Source organism: Schistocerca nitens, chromosome 7 (genome assembly GCF_023898315.1).
Source record: "Schistocerca nitens isolate TAMUIC-IGC-003100 chromosome 7, iqSchNite1.1, whole genome shotgun sequence".
Lineage (NCBI taxonomy): Eukaryota > Metazoa > Arthropoda > Insecta > Orthoptera > Acrididae > Schistocerca > Schistocerca nitens.
Window position 1 is genome coordinate 421,136,938 of NC_064620.1, and position 19,785 is coordinate 421,156,722.

Below are 19,785 nucleotides of genomic sequence, written 5' to 3' on the forward strand. Positions count from 1 at the left end.
AGGGCAGCATCATCAAAGTTAAAAAGCAAATACCGAGGTAGTAGCCACGGGTCAGAGGAAAACATAGTGTGGAGCAACCATCCACATTAGGGTTCAACGTATATAAGGACCTAGTAATGGCCAGTGAGATTTAATGTTATCACAATAAGAAACTACAGACTAGTTGCAGTGATACCTGAGGAGATGGGAAGAGGGGAGGGGGGTTTTCCGGACGGCGGCTTAGTAGTACAGAACACAGAAGGTCTATCGTGATCAAGCCTTAAACAATTTTACGTGTTTGCTGGGAGTTTAGCTTATGCAGAACTCTAGCATATTTTCGTTTTAATATACTATGGACCTGTTAGTGAATTAAAACAGGATGTGTATAGATGTCGTGTTCGTGTGTTTGTTTAGAGTTAAAATTGTCTTTGCTTCATGTCATGATTTTTTAGGGGGGGAGGGAGTAGGACGGTAAACTGAACTCCTTTCTAAGCCTCTGGCAGCCATCGTAATATGTAATAGGAGTTATCTTCTAGTGTTGGAGGTGTGGGAATATAATTCTTACGATTTATGGGAAATTACATTCGTGAAATATCGAACGCCTTTGAAGAGGTTCCGACAAGATGGATGTAGCGTAACATCACAGTTATAACCTTTGTTCTTTCAGTACTTTATTTCTAAGTAGTGAACAACTTTAACTCGGAATCGCATGATTTGATTGTAATACACTAGTCACGAGTATTGCAATGAATCTTCCTAAATAAGCGGTCTTTTTCTGGTGTCATGGCCGCATCAACTCCATGTCAACTTGCAGTTTTATCACCTGTATCTTTCTAACGCTGACGAGATACAGTATGTGAAAGAACCGTCAAGTAATTAGCATTTGTGCGTCTCACTTTGTTCGAAACATTCGTACATTATGACCACAGGTAATTGTGCCCGCTAGCGGTAGCAACCTGGAAAGGGTGGAAATGGGGACGGCGAGGTTGCCATATCGCCCACGAAAGTGTTGGCTCCCCACGTACGGGAAACAGAGCGAAGCGAAGCTATTTAAGAAGCCGCATTCCTGATCTTTAGTGACTACCTGAGGCGCCCTCCAACATTGAAACTACAGAGTTATCCATTATCAGCTGTGGTACATAGCTGCCACAAGCAAATAAACAAAAAAAGCGGCAAATCGCGTGTTTCGATAAAAGTTGAGAAAATTACACATAAATTAGAATCGGGACCATTATAACAAGAACTTTTTTTCTGCGGTGGAATCTTCAAACCAATTAATTTTTAGAGTTAACATGCACACACACAGTGCGCATACCTGAAGAAAAAGAAACCAATGGGGACGAATACCCTAGCTTTGAATTCCGTTCATGTGTTCTGGAAAAAGATTTGACCTAATTTTCGAACTGCACTGTAGGTATACAAAGAGTGTTCGCAAAATAAGCGCGGCACCTTCTGTTTGACTTAGCTGAGTTGCTAACACAAAGGAAAAGAACCCTAACAGTCAAATGTAGTATTACGCTGAACTCAAAGTAGACATAGTCATAGACAATCAAGAGTGTTGTGTAAACACTTTATGGGAGAGATAGACCACAAGAACGTATGAAAAAAAAAGGATTATCTGTTAAACACGTAAATCAATCTCGTGCATGGTTCTGTAAAGAAGTGTGAGCAACTTCACAGGAGTAATTTCGAAAATCGTTACACGCTAACATATGTAAACAGACCTCTTTCTTTATGCTAAGATAGATCTGCTGTTCAGATATGTCAGCGAGCTATGTTGCTTGATCCGTCTTACCGAGGAATTGCTATAACCTTCAAACCAATGTACTACAATTTCATCATCGATGAGATGCGGTTAGTAATGGCTTGTACGGCACTATATTACTCTCGTTAGAGGCCATTTTCTAGGTAACCATATCTATTAAGTCATTAGAGAAAAATATTCGTAAGCCAAACGTTTTGGTGGATGGGGTTTGTACTTGAAGTAGCGGTTTACGTGGTTTTATCCCCACTCATGACACTGCTACGGGCAACAGATGTTTCGTTTCTTACTGATTTTTAACGGCTTACAGTTCTTCAGATGATTTCATTGTTTCGTATGATAAAGCGTATGTGTTTATTCCCCCACTCTTATGTGCACGCTGTGTGTGTGTGTGTGTGTGTGTGTGTGTGTGTGTGTGTGTGTGTGTGTGTGTGTAAAAGCCCTCGTACCCGTAAAACAGTTTGTCGAACTTTACTATGTTTGCCAAGTACAGTGGTGTCTTTGTCAAGCGTAGATCGTGTTTGACGTATTTTCGAGAAATTTTGTTTGACGGGAAGTCTGATAACATGGCGGACGTTGTTCGTATCGATGTTTTGCCACATGTTTAGTGAAAAATAATTTTATTACAGCTTACCTCACTGTATTGTGAGTTTCCACAACTATGGAAGCTACAGGCAAGAAAAAAAACAAATACCACTGGCATTTACCGAAATGGTAGCGATGTTGCATCTTTCCCAGCCTTATACGAGGGTTGGAACTTATATAGTGGCAACTATTTATTCGCAACCGATACAAAAGAGTTACATGTTTGCACCTGTTACTGTCCTTCAAAGTAGTCACCGGCGTGGTGTAGAACTCGTTGCCAGCGATGTGGAAGGCGTGGAATACCGTTAGAAGAGCTTGTTCGGTTGATGGTGCGAATGGAGCGGTCTACCGCCTGTCGAATCTCTGGAACAGTTCTGAAGTGAATGCCACGAAGTTGTTCCTTCATCTTCGAAATCAAATCAAAGCCCTCCTATTGGACCTGTAGCAAATTAATTTTGCGTAAGTCGTTTTCTGTATACTTTCTATCAGCGTACATAGAATAATAGAAAAAATATTAAATTCTATCAAAATGGAGACGTGTTGAAGCAAATGTTATTTTCTTTGCTCACAAAAGTGTGCACCGAAAACGAGGCTTTTAAAGATATTGCAAAACGCGTAAGTACACTGATAGAGAATTCATGCCGATCAAAATCGTGTGAACGTACTCAAGTTATGTTCCCCGCTAATTTGAAAAATGCGGTTTCGAGAAAAAAAAAGTTTACAGTTTTGGGTTACATTTTTTTTTTGTTAACAATACCTCGAGGGAGCGATCCTTGGGCCATACAGCAGTTGTTTCAGATCCAAAAGGAGGTTGTCCTCCACCTTCATGGTCAAGGTGCCTCTTTACAGCTTCTGCCATGCGCTGCTCTGCTCGCTCGGTACGCTTTTCGTCCGCTGTTGTCCAAAAGTGTTAACAGGCTTGTCCGATTTCAATTTCGAGCACGTTCATAATTTCGATAATGCCTGTTAGGTCATCGTTGAAATTACATGTTGACGATTTTATTTCCATTGTCAGTGGTTTTCGGAAACACCTTTTCACAAGTCTACTTGTAACTCGATAACGGAGTTTCTGGCTAACTTCGAATGAATACTGCACTGAAGTAGACATCCCAGAGAACATACAAACAAAAAGAAACATTCTTTGAAATTTCAAGAATGACTACTGTCTTAAAAACCCGAATAGTACGGAGGTATCATCGTCTGAAGTGTCACTTCGAGACACGGTCGCAAAGTTCTTACCTCTCCTGAACGGAGAGCGTACTTGTGTATACATAACGTCGAATGTTACAGAACATCTCTATTAAGAATTTTTTGAAAACATGAAAGTAAATAAATTTATTGCCCTGAAAACAGGTACAGCCAGCAATTTTCGGATAAGGACCTGTGTTCCTGGGCACTAAACTCCAGTTAACATGTCAGTTTGCGTCTTTGAGCTTATGATGTCCAGAAGGCGGTTAACTCCAGGTATATTATAAACCAACATTTAATTGTAAGAAATTGTACCAAAACGACGCGTCTTCGAAAGAGTCTCAACGCGCCAGTGTTTCGAAACATCTATTCTACATCTATGAGATTACTCTGCTATTCACAATACAGTGCCTGTCAGTGGGTTCAGTGAACCACCTTCAAGCTGTCTTTCCACCGTTCCACTCTCGAGCGGCGCGCGGGGAAAAAGAGCACTTAATTTTTTCTGTGAGCCCTGATTTGTCTTATTTTATCGTGATGATCGTTTCTCCCTATGTAGGTGGGTGCCAACAGAATGTTTTCGCAATCTGAGGAGAAAACTGGTGATTGAAATTTCATGAGAAGATCCCGTCGCAACGAAAAACGCCTTTGGTTTAATGATTGCCACTCCAATTCACGTATCACGTCTGTGGCACTATCTCCCCTACTTCGCGATAATACAAAACGAACTGCCCTTCTTTGTTCTTTCTCGATGTTATCCGTCAGTCCCATGTGATGCCGACCCACACCGCATAGCAGAATAGAGCGGAAAGCGGGGTGAAAGCAGTCTCTTTAGTAGACCTGTTGCACCTTCTAAGTGTTCTGCCAATGAATCGCAGTCTTTGGTTGGCTCTACCCACAACATTATGTATGTGATCGTTCCAATTTCCGATATTTGTATTTGTAATTGTAATCTAGTTTCTAGTATTTAGTTGAATTTACAGCCTTCAGATTTGTGTGACTTATCGAAAATGGATAGTTTTTATGAGGCACTCAGTGATGTAGTTGTTAGAGTAAAGGACAAGGACAGTGTTCTGCTCATGGGTGATTTTAACGCCAGGATTGGAAATCGAACAGAAGGGTATGAAAAGGTTATGGGTAAATTTGCAGAGGATATGGAGGCCAACAGGAACGGGAAACAACTCCTGGATTTCTGTGCCAGTATGGGCTTAGTAATCACAAACTCCTTTTTTAAACATAAGAACATTCACCGGTATACTTGGGAAGGCAGGGGAATCAGATCTGTCATTGACTATATAATAGCAGATCAGGAATTCAGGAAGGCTGTTAGGGACACACGTGTATTCAGGGGATTCTTTGATGACACTGATCATTATTTAATCTGCAGTGAAATTGGGATTGTGAGGCCGAAAGTGCAGGAGGTCAGGTCCATATGTAGGAGGATAAGAGTGGAGAAACTTCAGGATAAGGAAATCAGGCACAAGTACATAACAGCGATCTCAGAAAGGTACCAGTTAGTTGAATGTAGTCAATTACAGTCATTGGAAAAGGAATGGACAAGGTACAGGGACATAGTACTAGAAGTGGCTAAAGAAAGTCTTGGAACAGTAGTGTGTAAAAGTAGGATGAAGCAAACAGCTTGGTGAAATTACACAGTCAAGGCAGCCTGTAAAAGGAAAAAGACATATCAAAAATGGCTACATACTAGAACTCAGGTCGACAGAGAAAGTTATGTTGAAGAAAGAAACAAAGCCAAACAGATAATTGCAGCATCCAAGAAGAAATCTTGGGAAGACTTTAGGAACAGGTTGGAGACTATGGGTCAAGCTGCTGGAAAACCATTCTGGAGTTTAATTAGCAGTCTTTGACAGGGAGGTAAGAAGGAAATGACAAGTATTTTGGACAGGTCAGGAAAACTGCTGGTGAATCCTGTGGATGCCTTGGGCAGATGGTGGGAATATTTTGAAGAGCTGCTCAATGTAGGTGAAAATACGATCAGTAATGTTTCAGATTTCGAGGTAGAATGGGATAGGAATGATGATGGAAATAGGATCACATTTGAGGAAGTGGAGAAAATGGTCAATAGATTGCAGTGCAATAAAGCAGCTGGGGTGGATGAAATTAAGTCGGAACTCATCAAATACAGTGGAATGTCAGGTCTTAAATGGCTACACAGGATCATTGAAATGGCCTGGGAGTCGGGACAGGTTCCATCAGACTGGACAAAAGCAGTAATCACACCAATTTTTAAACATGGAAACAGAAAATATTGTAACAACTACAGAGGTATCTCTTTAATCAGTGTAGTGGGTAAAATCTTCTCAGGTATTGTTGAAAAGAAAGTGCGAGTATTAGTTAAGGACCAATTGGATGAAAATCAGTGTGGGTTTAGGCCTCTTAGAGGTTGTCAGGACCAGATCTTTAGCTTACGGCAAATAATGGAGAGGTGTTATGAGTGGAACAGGGAATTGTATCTATGCTGTATAGATCTAGAAAAGGCATATGACCGGGTTCCTAGGAGGAAGTTATTGTCTGTTCTACGAGATTATGGAATAGGAGGCAAACTTTTGCAAGCAATTAAAGGTCTTTACATGGATAGTCAGGCAGCAGTTAGAGTTGACAGTAAATTGAGTTCATAGTTCAGAGCAGTTTCAGGGATAAGACAAGGCTGCAACCTGTCTCCATTGTTGTTCATATTATTTATGGATCATATGTTGAAAACAATAGATTGGCTGGGTGAGATTAAGATGTGTGAACACAAAATAAGCAGTCTTGCATATGCGGATGACTTAGTTGTGATGGCAGATTCGATTGAAAGTTTGCAAAGTAATATTTCAGATCTAGATCAGAAATGTAAGGACTATGGTATGAAGATTAGCATCTCCAAAACGAAAGTAATGTCAGTGGGAAAGAGAAATAAACGGATTGAGTGCCAAATAGAAGGAACAAAGTTAGAACAAGTGGACGGTTTCTAGTACTTACGATGCATATTCTCACAGGATGGCAACATAGTGAAAGAATTGGAAGCGAGGTGTAGCAAAGCTAATGTAGTGAGCGCTCAGCTACGATCTACTCTCTTCTGCAAGAAGGAAGTCAGTACCAAGACTAAGTTACCTGTGCACCGTTCAATCTTTCGACCAACTTTGTTGTATGGGAGCGAAAGCTGGGTGGATTCAGGTTACCTTATCAACAAGGTTGAGGTTACAGATATGAAAGTAGCTAGGATGATTGCAGGTACTAGTAGATGGGAACAATGGCAGGAGGGTGTCCACAATGAGGAAATCAAAGAAAAACTGGGAATGAACTCTATAGATGTAGCAGTCAGGGCGAACAGGCTTAGATGGTGGGGCCATGTTACACGCGTGGGAGAAGCAAGGTTACCCAAGGGACTCATGGGTTCAGCAGTAGAGGGTAGGAGGAGTCGGGGCAGACCAAGGAGAAGGTACCTGGATTCGGTTAAGAATGATTTTGAAGTAATAGGTTTAACATCAGAAGAGGCACCAATGTTAGTACTGAATAGGGGATCATGGAGGAATTTTATAAGGGGGCTATGCTCCAGACTGAACGCTGAAAGGCATAGTCTGTCTTTGATGATGATGATGATGATGTGACTTATCGCGTAATCAAAATTTAGCGGATTTATTTTAGTACTCATGTGAATAACTTCTGTTTTCTTTATTCAGGGTCAATTGCCACTTTTCACACCATACAGATATTTTATGTAAATCATTTTTCAATTCGTTTTGGTCATCTGATGACTTTACGAGATGGTAAATGATAGTATCATCTGCAAACAATCTAAGACGGCCACTGAGACTGTCTCCTATGTCGTTAATATAGACCAGGAACAGTAGATGGTCTACAGCACCTCTTTGGGGAATGCCGGGTATTATTTCTGTTTTACTCGATGACTTTTTTTGTGAGGAATGGTGTCGAAAGCCTTCTGGAAATCTAAAAGTATGGCATCAATTTGTCATCCCCTGTCGACAGCACTCATTACTTGAGGTTGTATAAAGAGCTAGTTGTGTTTCGCAAGAACGATATTTTCTGAATCCGTGCTGACTACGTGTCAATAAAACGTTTTCTTCGAGGTACTTTATACTGTTCAAATACAGTATATGTTCCAAAACTCTACCGCAAATCGACGTTAGTGATATGGGCCTGTAATGAAACGGTTTACTCCTACTTCCCTTTTTTGGGTATTGGTGTGACTTGAGCAATTTTCCAGTCTTTAGGTACGGATCTTTCTGTGAGCGAGCGGTTGTATACTTATAATTGCTAAATATGGAGCTCTTTTATCAGCATACTCTGAGAGGATCCTGACTGGTATGCAATCTGGACCGGAAGCCTGGCTTTTTTAAGTGATTTAAGCTGCTTTGCGACACAGGTGATATCCATTTCTATGTTTCTCGTCTCGGCAGTTGTTCTTTATTGGAATTCAGGAATATTTACTTCGTCTTCTTTGGTGAATGAGTTTCGGAAAATCGTGTTGAATAACTCTGATTTAATGGCACTATTCATAGTACTACTCTGTAACAGAAAAATCGGCAAATACAGGCTTAAAGTGCAAGCGGTGTTATTCAGTATGGCGTCTCGTAAGTTCTATTTATGATGCAGATAGCTCGTCCCCACGAAGCAAAAATTGGAATCATCTGTTGCTGCCCTGTTTGAGAACGCTCTGTACGTGAAATTACGCGTTGTAGCGTTACAAAACCCGACCAGATCCACTTCCACATCCCGCATAAGGCAATGCCAGCAATTTCCTATTTATTGTCGTTATGTGTATACATTTGTATCGTCAGCTGGATTTAACATATGTATGGATAACAGAGATATCAGTCATTGACAGTTAATATTTTTATTCGGTTACTTCTCCGAAGTAGATCATAAGCAGGAAGGTAACAGCTGTAAAAGATAACGCCCAGAAAGGACTGTAAGTGATAACACCGGCTATACCTCGTAATGTGAACTTCCTTTGTCTTGGTAAAGCCTGTCTGGCTGCGTGCTATCAACGGAGCTCAAAATTATCTTAGTATCCGAACAACGGTTGGTTTTCTACTGTTACGCCCTTGAAAGCTTCCAGAATGAATAGTTCCTGTAAGCGAGGTGGAACAATGAAAGGCAAATAAACAGTATATTGCTTCGTTATTACCCGTACCATCCAGAATGTGGAAATTAACGTTCCCACATGTATGTATGATTATTAAAAAATAACTAACCTTTTTATAACTTTCTATTGTTTCCCCTTCTATAATTTCACAACAGTAATGATGACGCCTGTTTTTCTCTTCGGTAGCGAATGAAGCAGCCATAAAACATTATGGACATTCTCTGCAAAACATGGTTACAATGCCTCCGACAATAAGAGTTTCAAAGAAACATCTGATATGGCGGAGGCGAATAGCGTATTCATATTCTGAGCACGAAAACGATATTCAGCAAAGTGACCATAAAATGAACGCTAATCAGTCTGCGCACGATCTTTTGAGTCGAATGTAAGTACTGGAAAATTTTTCTCAGAATCTGCTGTCCGGGTTCGTTGTAAAGTATGATGTAATGTGTCTGCTCCTTTCACGGCGTGATTACCGGCTTTTGTCAGCGAACTGACGTAGTTCGTCTCATTGGCGAGTGATCTTACCCTAAATTTGCTAAGATATAGTAACTCCCGTTAAATGAATCTCTTCCTGTTTTCGCAAGCGTCAGAGGAGCCAAATTTTCAATACCATTAGACCGAGGCTTGTCACTGCTAAGCATATGCCTGAACAGTTGAATCCCAAATTTTTCAAAAAAGCAAACAAACCATCGTCTAGGTGACAGCTGGATACAACACATCGCATATGGCTCAAATGGTGCAAATGGCTCTGAGCACTATGCGACTTAACTTCTGTGGTCATCAGTCGCCTAGAACTTAGAACTAATTAAACCTAACTAACCTAAGGACATCACACACATCCATGCCCGAGGCAGGATTCTAACCTGCGACCGTAGCAGTCCCGCGGTTCCGGACTGAGCGCCTAGAACCGCTAGACCACCGCGGCCGGCACACATCGCATATAATCGGAGAAATAGAGTTCCAGCGCTTCTTCCCTTGTACAAAAATCCACAGCGATCTTACAGAAGTTCGCTTGTCGTATAATTCTCCCTGTAGAGCAAATCCTGCCCCTCACCAATATCCTTCACCGATGAGCCACGGAGTAGTTACGCAACATATGGCTTTGGGATTTCCCGCTCTTGAGAGTTGCTAGCAGGCAAACCGCAGGCATGGAAGACTAACGATTCCGTTAGCTCTTTCCTGACCGTCTTGCTCTTCCTTACTGTATGTGTGAGGAAGTTTTACCTCTTTCGCTGGCTCTTAGCGTAATACTTTTTTCAGTTTTTTTTAATGATGCCAGTCACCAGTTTCGCTTTTTATGGACTTGCAAGGGAAGTACTATATCTCGAAGCGCAAAAGTCGAGTAAAACTGAACCTTAAACACAGTTAAGAACCTATTCAAACACAGTCAAGGCTGTTCATAAAGAAATTAAAACATCGTAACTGTTGTGGATTGGCAAGACAGCCATCCCACTATAAGGAAGCCGAAAGGCACGCGTTTAAACTCACGCAGGCTGGCGTGAGGTCTGGAACAGGACAAGGAGTTGAGACTAGCAAAAAACGTACGTATCTTCTGGAATACTTAACTTTAATCCATAATTGGTGAACATCGCTCTTGACGGTACATGTTTTACAGCATCAATAGTAACTGGTAATGGCGCCTTGCTAGGTCGTAGCAAATGACGTAGCTGAAGGCTATGCTAACTATCGTCTTGGTAAATGAGAGCGTAATTTGTCAGTGAACCATCGCTAGCAAAGTCGGCTGTACAACTGAGGCGAGTGCTAGGAAGTCTCTCTAGACCTGCCGTGTGGCGGCGCTCGGTCTGCGATCACTGATAGTGGCGACACGCGGGTCCGACGTATACTAACGGACCGCGGCCGATTTAAAGGCTACCACCTAGCAAGTGTGTCTGGCGGTGACACCACAGTAACTATTATTCAGGAGAAAAAACTTAAAAGTGCTGTTTGCGTTGACGTATGCTGTTTCAAGTAAGTGTTTAACGTTTTGCCAAGCTAATATATCGTTTAATATGCTGTTAAGATTTTCTCTTAAATGGTATAGTTCCTCGAGCGCCTTTTTTTCTGTATATAGTATCTTCAAAAATCGATTGTACACGAATTTGTAGGTTTATAGATAATTGACCTTGATGACTGATGAAACAGGCATATCTCCGTAGTTTAAAATTAATGTGGTTAGATTTTTAACCATTAGAGACGGAAATACTTAGCTCGTTAGAGCTTGTTAGGTCAAACAAAACACGAAAATACAGCTCAAAAAAATACGTTTCGTCAGTGACCACCAGCCAAGTGCAACTGAAGTTGTCCCATTTACTTTGACACCGTAAATAACTTCTTGTCCACAAGCAAACAATGTTTAGTGGGCAGCAACCTGCATGACTGCCTTTCATGTAACTGTCCGTTACGAAGACAGCGTTCTATTGGGCAAGAGTCACTAGCGGTGTGTGGATAAGTTGAGAATTTGCGCTTGACGGGAGGCGTGCAGTTAAGACGACTACTACGTTTTGATAGCTCAGTGATCAGAGCATTTGACCAGTTAACAGGAGATCTGGGGTCGAATCCCGGCCTGGCACAAGTTTTCAACTTTCGCCATTTATGTAAACCAATCCCAAACTCGCAGCCAATGTCTGTAATTCCTTTGTCACTTAAATTATATGCGATATTGACAAAAGTTTCCTTCAGAAACCCTTTCTTTGCTATTGTCAGTGTGCATTTTACGAGTGGCGTTTAATAAGTAATGCAACAAGTTTTTCACTCGGCTAATTTCGGTTTAAAATGCGGAATTTTTGTGGAACATCCTGAAATATTTCAGCTTCAGCCCCTATAGTCTCACGAAATTCAGATAGGTGGCAGCGTTGTACGTAGCCTTCAAAATGGCGTCTGTATTGGAGGCACGTTCCAAGGAGAGAGCTGTCATTGAGTCTCTTGTGAAAGAACCAGAGCCGATATTCATAGGCGCTTGCAGAATGTCTATTGAGACAAGGCGGTGAACAAAAGCACGGTGAGTCGTTGGGCGAGGCGCAAACCTGTCAGATCTCCCGGGTGGCGGCCGGCTGCACACAGCTGTGACGCTCGCAATGTTGGAACGTGTCAACACACTTTCGAGGTGATCGATGCCTGTCACTCACTCACCCTCGCTACACAACTGGGCATCTCTGTTGGTAGTACTGACACACCCGTCCACCAGTTGGTGTACAAAAAGGTGTGTCCCCGCTGGGTTCTTCACCGCCTAACAGAGAAGATCATAAAGAGCAATAGAGGACCATTTTTGGAAATTGACTGCGTGACAATGATGGGGCGGCTTTTGATTCAGCAAGACGTTGGTTCCGACGTCGACTAATAAAGTGATGCCATGCAGACACACTGGCCCTCGTAGCAAGGTGGCGAAAGGCCGTCGCATTGAACGGTAGCCAAAAGACTGGGGAATAATAGGGTGTATTGGAATCCTGAATAAAATCAAGGTGCCTTAAAAAAAGTGTTGCATTACTCATTGGGGGCCTCTCGTGTATCCTCTCTAGTTCGGCCCATCGTCAGCTATTTTGCTGCTGAAGTAGCAAAATTTATCTTTTACCTGCAGTGTCCCACTTCTTACTGTAATTAGATAACTTTATTTAGTTAGACTAAGTATCATTTCCCTTGTTTCACTTTTGTTAATGTACATCTTATAGCCTCTGTTCAAGACACTATCCATTCTGTTCATCTGGTCGCCGGCCGCTGTGGCCGAGCCGTTCTAGGCGCTTCAGTCTGGAACCGCGCGACCGCTACGGTCGCAGGTTCGAATCCTGTCTCGGGCATGGATGTGTGTGATGTCCTTAGGTTAGTTAGGTTTAAGTAGTTCTCAGTTCTAGGGGACTGATGACCTCAGATGTTAAGTCCCATAGTGCTCAGCCATTTGAACCATCTGGTCTTCCAAAGTATTTTGCCGTTCCTGATACAACTAAGATGTCATCGGCCGACCTCAAACTTTTTATCCTCCATGAACTTCCATTCCCTTTACAAAATTCCCTCCTTGGTTTCCTTTACTGGGTACTCAGTGTCGGACAGTATAATATTGGGGAAAGACTGCAAGCCTGTCGCACACTCACTACTGATTGCCTTTCGTGCTCTCAGACTTACAACTGGAGTCTGGCTTCTGTAGAAGTTGTGGATAACATTTCGCCCCCCTCAAAGAGTGTATTACAGTCAGCATTGTCAATTTTTTTTGTGCTAAAATTACAAATGCTATTATGGGAACGGGATGTGGTCTAGTCTTCAAATGACAGCCTGTCACTTCCCATAATATGGATGTATCGACTGGATATACCCAATACCGACTACCTAACCACGGTATTACTGCACTTGGCCTTCCGTAGCCTTTATCGGAAACAAGCGGTGACGGTACAGTAAAAAATACAGTAGTTACTAAGGAAAACGCGTCGCACTGTCAATGCTTTCGTCAGTTGTGCGTATACGGTGAAGTGCTTCTGTGTGTCCTCGTGAAATATCATCGGTAATACAGTTCAGTGCTACCTATAATCATGAATATTCCACAGAGTGGAAGTCAGGGGAAGATGTCCCGAAAGCAGACATATTCGGTTGAAAAAGAGCTTGTATTCAAAGAAGTAAAATCTTGCCAGGAAGACAAAAAAGCAGAATCAGGTAATGAGACGTATGCAGAAAGCAATCTTGCGGCCTACAAGAAATGGTAGAAAGTCAGAACAGTGAAATGAAAGCGGGGAAAAAATTAACTCTTAAAAAAAGAAAGGCTGTGTAGGAAAGATGTTTCTCTAGAGGAATTAGATAAAGCACTTATTGGAAGAAAATTTTTGGTTTACCATGAACAGGAGAGGGAATTCCAACGTTGAAAAAGCTGCTTATGTTTTCAAAAATTGAGATAAATTATCAGGGGGAAGGGAAACATTTCGAAGAATTTTGAAAGAAATGGGATTTAGTTTTTAAAAAAGGTAAAAATAAGAGAAAGATCCTAACAGAATGTTCAAACACTGTTGCAGAGCATGTGTTGGCAGTCAGGTATTCACCGACTAAACGTGGGTGAATACACATTATAGCATCAAAAAGTGCTGGCAGTACGAAGTTCTGGGTATAATGACTGATAACAGTGGAGCGAAAGAGCCATTGTTCTCACTCGAGGAGCAGCGAGTTTCATAGGGAAAGCAAAGTTCTTTATGAATCGAAATCTAAGGTTATCAGCATGGTATTAATAATTCCTAGGATCCCAACTGTTGTTGATAACTCGCCGTATTATACCGTTCAGACGAATGAATCCCCTACTACTGCAACCCGCAAGAAGAAAATAATTTAATGCCTCATTCAGAACAAAGCGGTTGCGAATCTAACTTAGCCAGAAATAAACTTTAAAAATTGTGTGTTTTAATATGCCAAAACCTGAGCTAGCTGTTCTGACCCTTCAGATGATGTCTGTGTTGGCGCACGTAGGAACATTCTCGCTCTGTTATTACACTGGTGTTCTCTATACGGGAACAAACTCCAGGAAATTAAAACACCTTCCAACGGCTTGGACGACTTCCTCTCGTGTCTCTTATTGCAAAGAGATAGTTTTAGCTAGGCCGCATATTGGATACTGTCGTTTCATACACCATCATTTAAGTGGAGATACCGCACCATTGTGCTTACTGCAGCCAACCATTGACAGTGCGCCATTTTCTGACCCAATGCCGATTTTACAACCATTTACATTTTAACGTATGTTTCCCATCTGAATTATCAGAGTTGTAGATGACATTTTACTTTTTATTCGTCATAGTAATATGGCATAGTAAATCTTTCAACCGTTTGAGCAACCTCCTCAAAGAGGAAGTGATCGTTTTTCAGCTATCCCTCTACTCTAGTCGATTAGACTCTTAGTAGCATCGACTTCAAAATCATTGGTAATTGACCATTTTAAGTTGACACGAGCGCGTATGACTTCAGCTGTTTTGCGCGCTAAAACAACAAAGAAAAGATTCTGAAGCTCCCAATGCGAATTGAGCCCTATAGGGCTAAACTGGAATAAAATGGACCAAAAAAATTCACAGAAAAGTTACTTTTATTAATTTAACTACCGTAAAACATATAGCCCTAGAATCTTTAAGATTACCCAACATGATTAGTTAAAAACTTTCGGACATGTAAAAAAAAGTTGAAAATGAATATTGGTGCAGAGGTGATTTAATGGGAGAGGCAGCAGAGAATAAGAATGAAAATCAGTAATCAGCTCATGACGACGACGACGATACAGGAACTGACATGGCCGGCTCCAGTGAAACAGATACATCATATGAATGTGGCGTCTACCCCTTTTGTGATGGACCATTCACTTCATATCTTTAATGACCAGTTGATGAAATTTATTCGTAGTTGCGGAATATTTCTGACATTAGCTGCGTTAGGCATGAAGATGTTACCTTCTGTAAACCCTCGTCTCCAGTTCTGTAAAGGCCTTATCGCTACGGTTGGGGAGGCCGAGTTGCCACTGTTGTTAGGTAGGCCGAGTTTGAGAGTTCGTGAAACTGGTTCTGTTGCAGTTCACCACTAAGACAATTTCAGCCTGCCACTATTACATAGCTACGCCCAAGGGTCAGGTAATAGGATAGGAGAACTAAGGTTCTACAACACTCCAACAAATAAGTCATACAAATCAATTAAATGTTAATGCCGTATGACTAGGGCCTCCCGTGGGGTAGACCATTCGCCGGGTGCAAGTCTTACGATTTGACGCCACTTCGGCGACTTGCGCGTCGATGGGGATGAAATGATGATGATGATGATGATGATTAGGACAACACAACACCCAGTCCCTGAGCGGAGAAAATCTCCGACCCAGCCGGGAATCGAAACCGGGCCCTTAGCATTGACTTCTGTCGCGCGGGCATACAAATCATTTTAAATGGTTTACTTATCTTCGTGACTTGTCGAATAATTAAGTCTGCAACACTGCTTGTAATATAACACAAAAAGGCCCTCAATGGCTAAGTACAAATAATCGTACGTTAACTTCACAGTACATAACAAAGGCAATTTACAACTGTCTGTTCACTTCTAAGAGGTCATTGAACGACGTTCCCTGCCTAAGTCAGCCTGAACAATGATCTATAACCAAGTGGGCGAGATCTGCTCTCTGTCTTATGAGTAGGCTTCTGTCCATTGTCGTCGGTGGTCATTGGCGGATTGGCCGAGGCGAAGTCGATACCTTCATCCTCAGAGCCGCCCGTGGCGCTGGTGGAACTCGGTAAGTGGGCAAGTCTCTGTGACATTGGCACCAGCTCGCATCTTTGCGCCTGTGGTGCTTTTGCCCTGGGTGTGTCTTGTTCCATAACTGTGCCATTGTCAGGCATATTCCGCAATTTTGAATAACTTTATGAAATTTAGTACAGCTGCAAGAGCGTCACAGATGTCTGTTTCTTCAGACATTGTTAAAAATATCTAAACACCAAACTAAGTGCAGTTTGCATTGCATCCCTTCCTTCCTTCACCAGCCCCGATTAGGCCCTGACTCAGAAGCCAGCCGAAGCCCCCTCACTGGCGATGCAATAATATTGTGATGTACTAAAATAAAATGTTGTGGGTAAGGCTAACCAAAGACTGCGTTTTATTGGCAGGACACTCAGAAAATGTAACAGACCTACTAAGGAGTCTGCCCACACTACGCTTGTCCGTCCTCTTTTAGAATACTGCTGAGCGGTGTGGGATCCATACCTAATAGGACTATTATCGCGAAATATGGGAGAGAGTGTGTCACAGAAATTATACAGGATTTGGGTTGGAAATCATTAAAAGAAAGGCGTTTTTCGTTGCGACGGAATCTTCTCACGAAATTCCAATCACCAACTTTCTCCTCCGAATGCGAAAATACACTACCGGCCATCAAAATTGCTAACCACAAAGATGACGTGCTACAGACGCGAAATTTAACCGACAGGAAGAAGATGCTGTGATAAGCAAATGATTAGCTTTTCAGAGCATTCACACGAGGTTGGCGCCGGTGTCGACACCTAAAACGTGCTGACATGAGGAAAGTTTCCAACCGATTTCTCATAAACAAACGGCAGTTGACCGGCGTTGCCTGGTGAAACGTTGTTGTGATGCCTCGTGTATGGAGGAGAAATGCGTACCGTCACGTTTCCGACTTTGATAAAGGTCGGATTGTAGCCTATCGCGATTGCGGTTTATCGTATCGCGACATTGATGTTCGCGTTGGTCGAGATCCAATGACTGATAGCAGAATATGGAATCGGTGGGTTCAGGAGAGTAATAAGGAACGCCGTGCTGGATCCCAACGGCCTCGTATCACTAGCAGTCGAGATGAAAGGCGTCTTATCCGCATGGCTGTAACGGATCGTGCAGCCACGTCTCGATCCCTGAGTCAACAGATGTAGACGTTTTCAAGACGACAACCATCTGCACGAACAGTTCGACGACGTTTGCAGCAGCATGGACTATCAGCTCGGAGACCATGGCTGCGGTTGCCCTTGACGCTGCATCACTGACAAGAGCGCCTGCGATGATGTACTCAACGAGGAACCTGGGTGCACGAATGGCAAAACGTCATTTTTTCGGATGAATCCAGGTTCTGTTTACATCATGATAGTCGCATCCGTGTTTGCCGACATCGCGGTGAACGCACGTTGGAAGCGTGTATTCGTCATCGCCATACTGGCGTATCACACGGCGTGATGGTATGGTGTGCCATTGGTTACACGTCTCGGTCACCTCTTGTTCGCATTGATGGCACTTTGAACAGTGGACGTCACATTTCAGATGTGTTACCACCTATGGCTCTACCCTTCATTCGATCCCTGCGAAACCCTACATTTCAGCAGGATAATGCACGACCGCATGTTGCAGGTCCTGTACGGGCCTTTCTGGATACAAAAAATGTTCGACTGCTGCCCTGGCCAGCACATTCTCCAGATACCTCAGCAATTGAAAACGTCTGGTCAACGGTGGCCGAGAAACTGGCTCGTCACAATACTACGCCAGTCACTACTCTTGAACTGTGGTGTCGTGTTGAAGCTGCATGGGCAGCTGTACCTGTACACGCCATTCAAGCTCTGTTTGACTAAATGCCCAGGGGTATCAAGGCCGTTATTATGTCCAGAGGTGGTTGTCCTGGGTACTGATTTCTCAGGATCTATGCACCCAAATTGCGTGAAAATGAAATCACATGTCAGTTCTGGTATAATATATTTGTCCAATGAATACCCGTTTATGATCTGCATTTCTTCTTGGTGTAGCAATTTTAATGGCCAGTAGTGTATTTTGTTGCCACCGACCTACATAAGGAGGAACGATCACCACGATAAAATAAGGGAAATCAGAGCTCATACGGAAAGATATAGGTGTTCATTCTTTCCCGCGCTATACGAGATTGGAATAATAGAGAATTGTGAAGGTGGTTCGATGAACCCTTTGCCAGGCACTTGAATGTGATTTGCAGAGTATCCATGTAGATGTAACAGTAACAACCGACACGAAGACAACAAAAACAACGTTGGTTATAACGTTGTCACCGGATCTCTGGAAACATCGAGGTGTACGTTAGCAGGAGAAACACGCGATGTATGTAGGCGGGGCAAGCACCTGCGGTTTGTGCGGCTATCAGTGACGCAAGCGTTGGTCACACGGCGGTCGTCTCGAGCGGCGGTCGTCCTTGCCGGCCGCCCTTGGCTGCGGGCGCGTCGGCCTATGCTTCCCCGTGCTCTCCGCCACTCCAGTACTGTGGTGGCGCGCTGATCGAGAAGACCTCGGCGCACGGGGCTTCCGCCGCGACTCGCCGGCGGATTAAAGTTGTTTCGTAACCGCTGTTACGCCGCTGTCGCATCTCGTAGGTGAGCCACTGAACCTGCTGCGTCTCTGCAGTTACGTCTTACTTCTGGATTAACTAAGCGTACTCCGTGGCATATTTATCTCGCTTATTTATCGGACTCTTTCTCGATTCTGTCCCTGGTGTGTTATTCCGGAACTGTGTCTATGCCAATTAGCCTGTACGTATTTAATTTCATTTAATTATTTTCGTCAGAGTTGAACATTTGTGAACGCCCTGTTAAGCCAGTACAGTTTTCAGTGTGGTCAGATCTGTTTAGCCCATTACGATATTACTGATGTGATAAAACTTCAATACTAATATTTCGATACGTATGACATTGGTATTGATACTAGGTATTCAACACTTCATGTTATCGTAAGTGTTCAAGGGGTGGGGGTAGGGGCAGTAATAGCCTGAAATAGCTTAATGAGAATTAATGAATAACCATGTCGTATGTGGTACACGGGAAACACAAATGCAGTAGTAAAAATTTAGTAGCGCGTGCATCCTATGACAAGCACAAGATTTCAGCAACACATAAGAGTAATTTTACGTTCTCACTGCCTCGAAAAAGTAATGGAAGGTCGATTTTACACTCGAGTTGGCTCCTAAAAACATGGCCTAAAGTCCTTATTTCCACCTGTATTCCGAATAAATCCCTTTGCATGCTAGAAAAACTTAAAAACCCGTAATCTATCAATACTTGTATGTAGTCAATATCGATACATTTTCTCAGATATTGTCGAGACACTGATACAGGTTAAGGCATTGTTACCGATACCAAACATCGTAACTGCTACTGCTGTGTCACAAGAACTTGTTTAATAGCTTTCGTTATTTGCCCTTTGCAAAACAGAACAGTTCTCTTATTTTGGTACGAGGATAGATGACGAAAGGAAGGTGGCGTCATCCTATCCGCCACTTAGTTTTTAAGAGTGTGATAAACTTACCATGTAAAGCTGAGCCCAAAGGAGATACAGCTTAGATGACGAAACATGTCTAAGAAACCAAAATAGAGAAATATGTTATGCTCTTCAAATTCGGAATTGTAAAAACCAAATGAACCAGATTTGCTAGTAAGAATTTAAAATGATTCACTATGTGCGTCAGTAATCATTCTTGCGCTTTTGGTACATACCCAGAAAAAGTTTCATATTCATCCCTCATTCGCAGTTCATTTAGTCGTAAATATTAAGACTTAGGCAGACTGACAGAGGGCTTGGCTACATTACTGCACCCAGAAATCAAAACGCTGGTGAATTTTTCTTTTGCGCTCGTCGTCTGCCTGCATATTGTTTGTCTTAGCTAGTTGATCACTACTTTTCGCATAAGTTATCAATTTCGATTACATAGAGATTT

At 42.5% G+C, this 19,785-nt stretch overlaps 1 protein-coding gene across 3 annotated transcripts in view; it reads left to right on the forward strand.

The window, feature by feature from the left end:
• Positions 1-19,785, forward strand: part of LOC126194683 (influenza virus NS1A-binding protein homolog) — a 286,130-nt gene that overhangs the window by 188,279 nt on the left and 78,066 nt on the right. The window contains exon 1 of one of the 3 annotated variants that reach the window (XM_049932891.1): positions 18,342-18,448. The exons of the other annotated variants lie outside the window; for them this stretch is intronic. The gene's annotated coding sequence lies outside the window, so the exon portion shown is untranslated. Of the gene's footprint in view, positions 1-18,341; positions 18,449-19,785 lie in introns of those variants that run through there. 3 annotated transcript variants of the gene reach the window in all.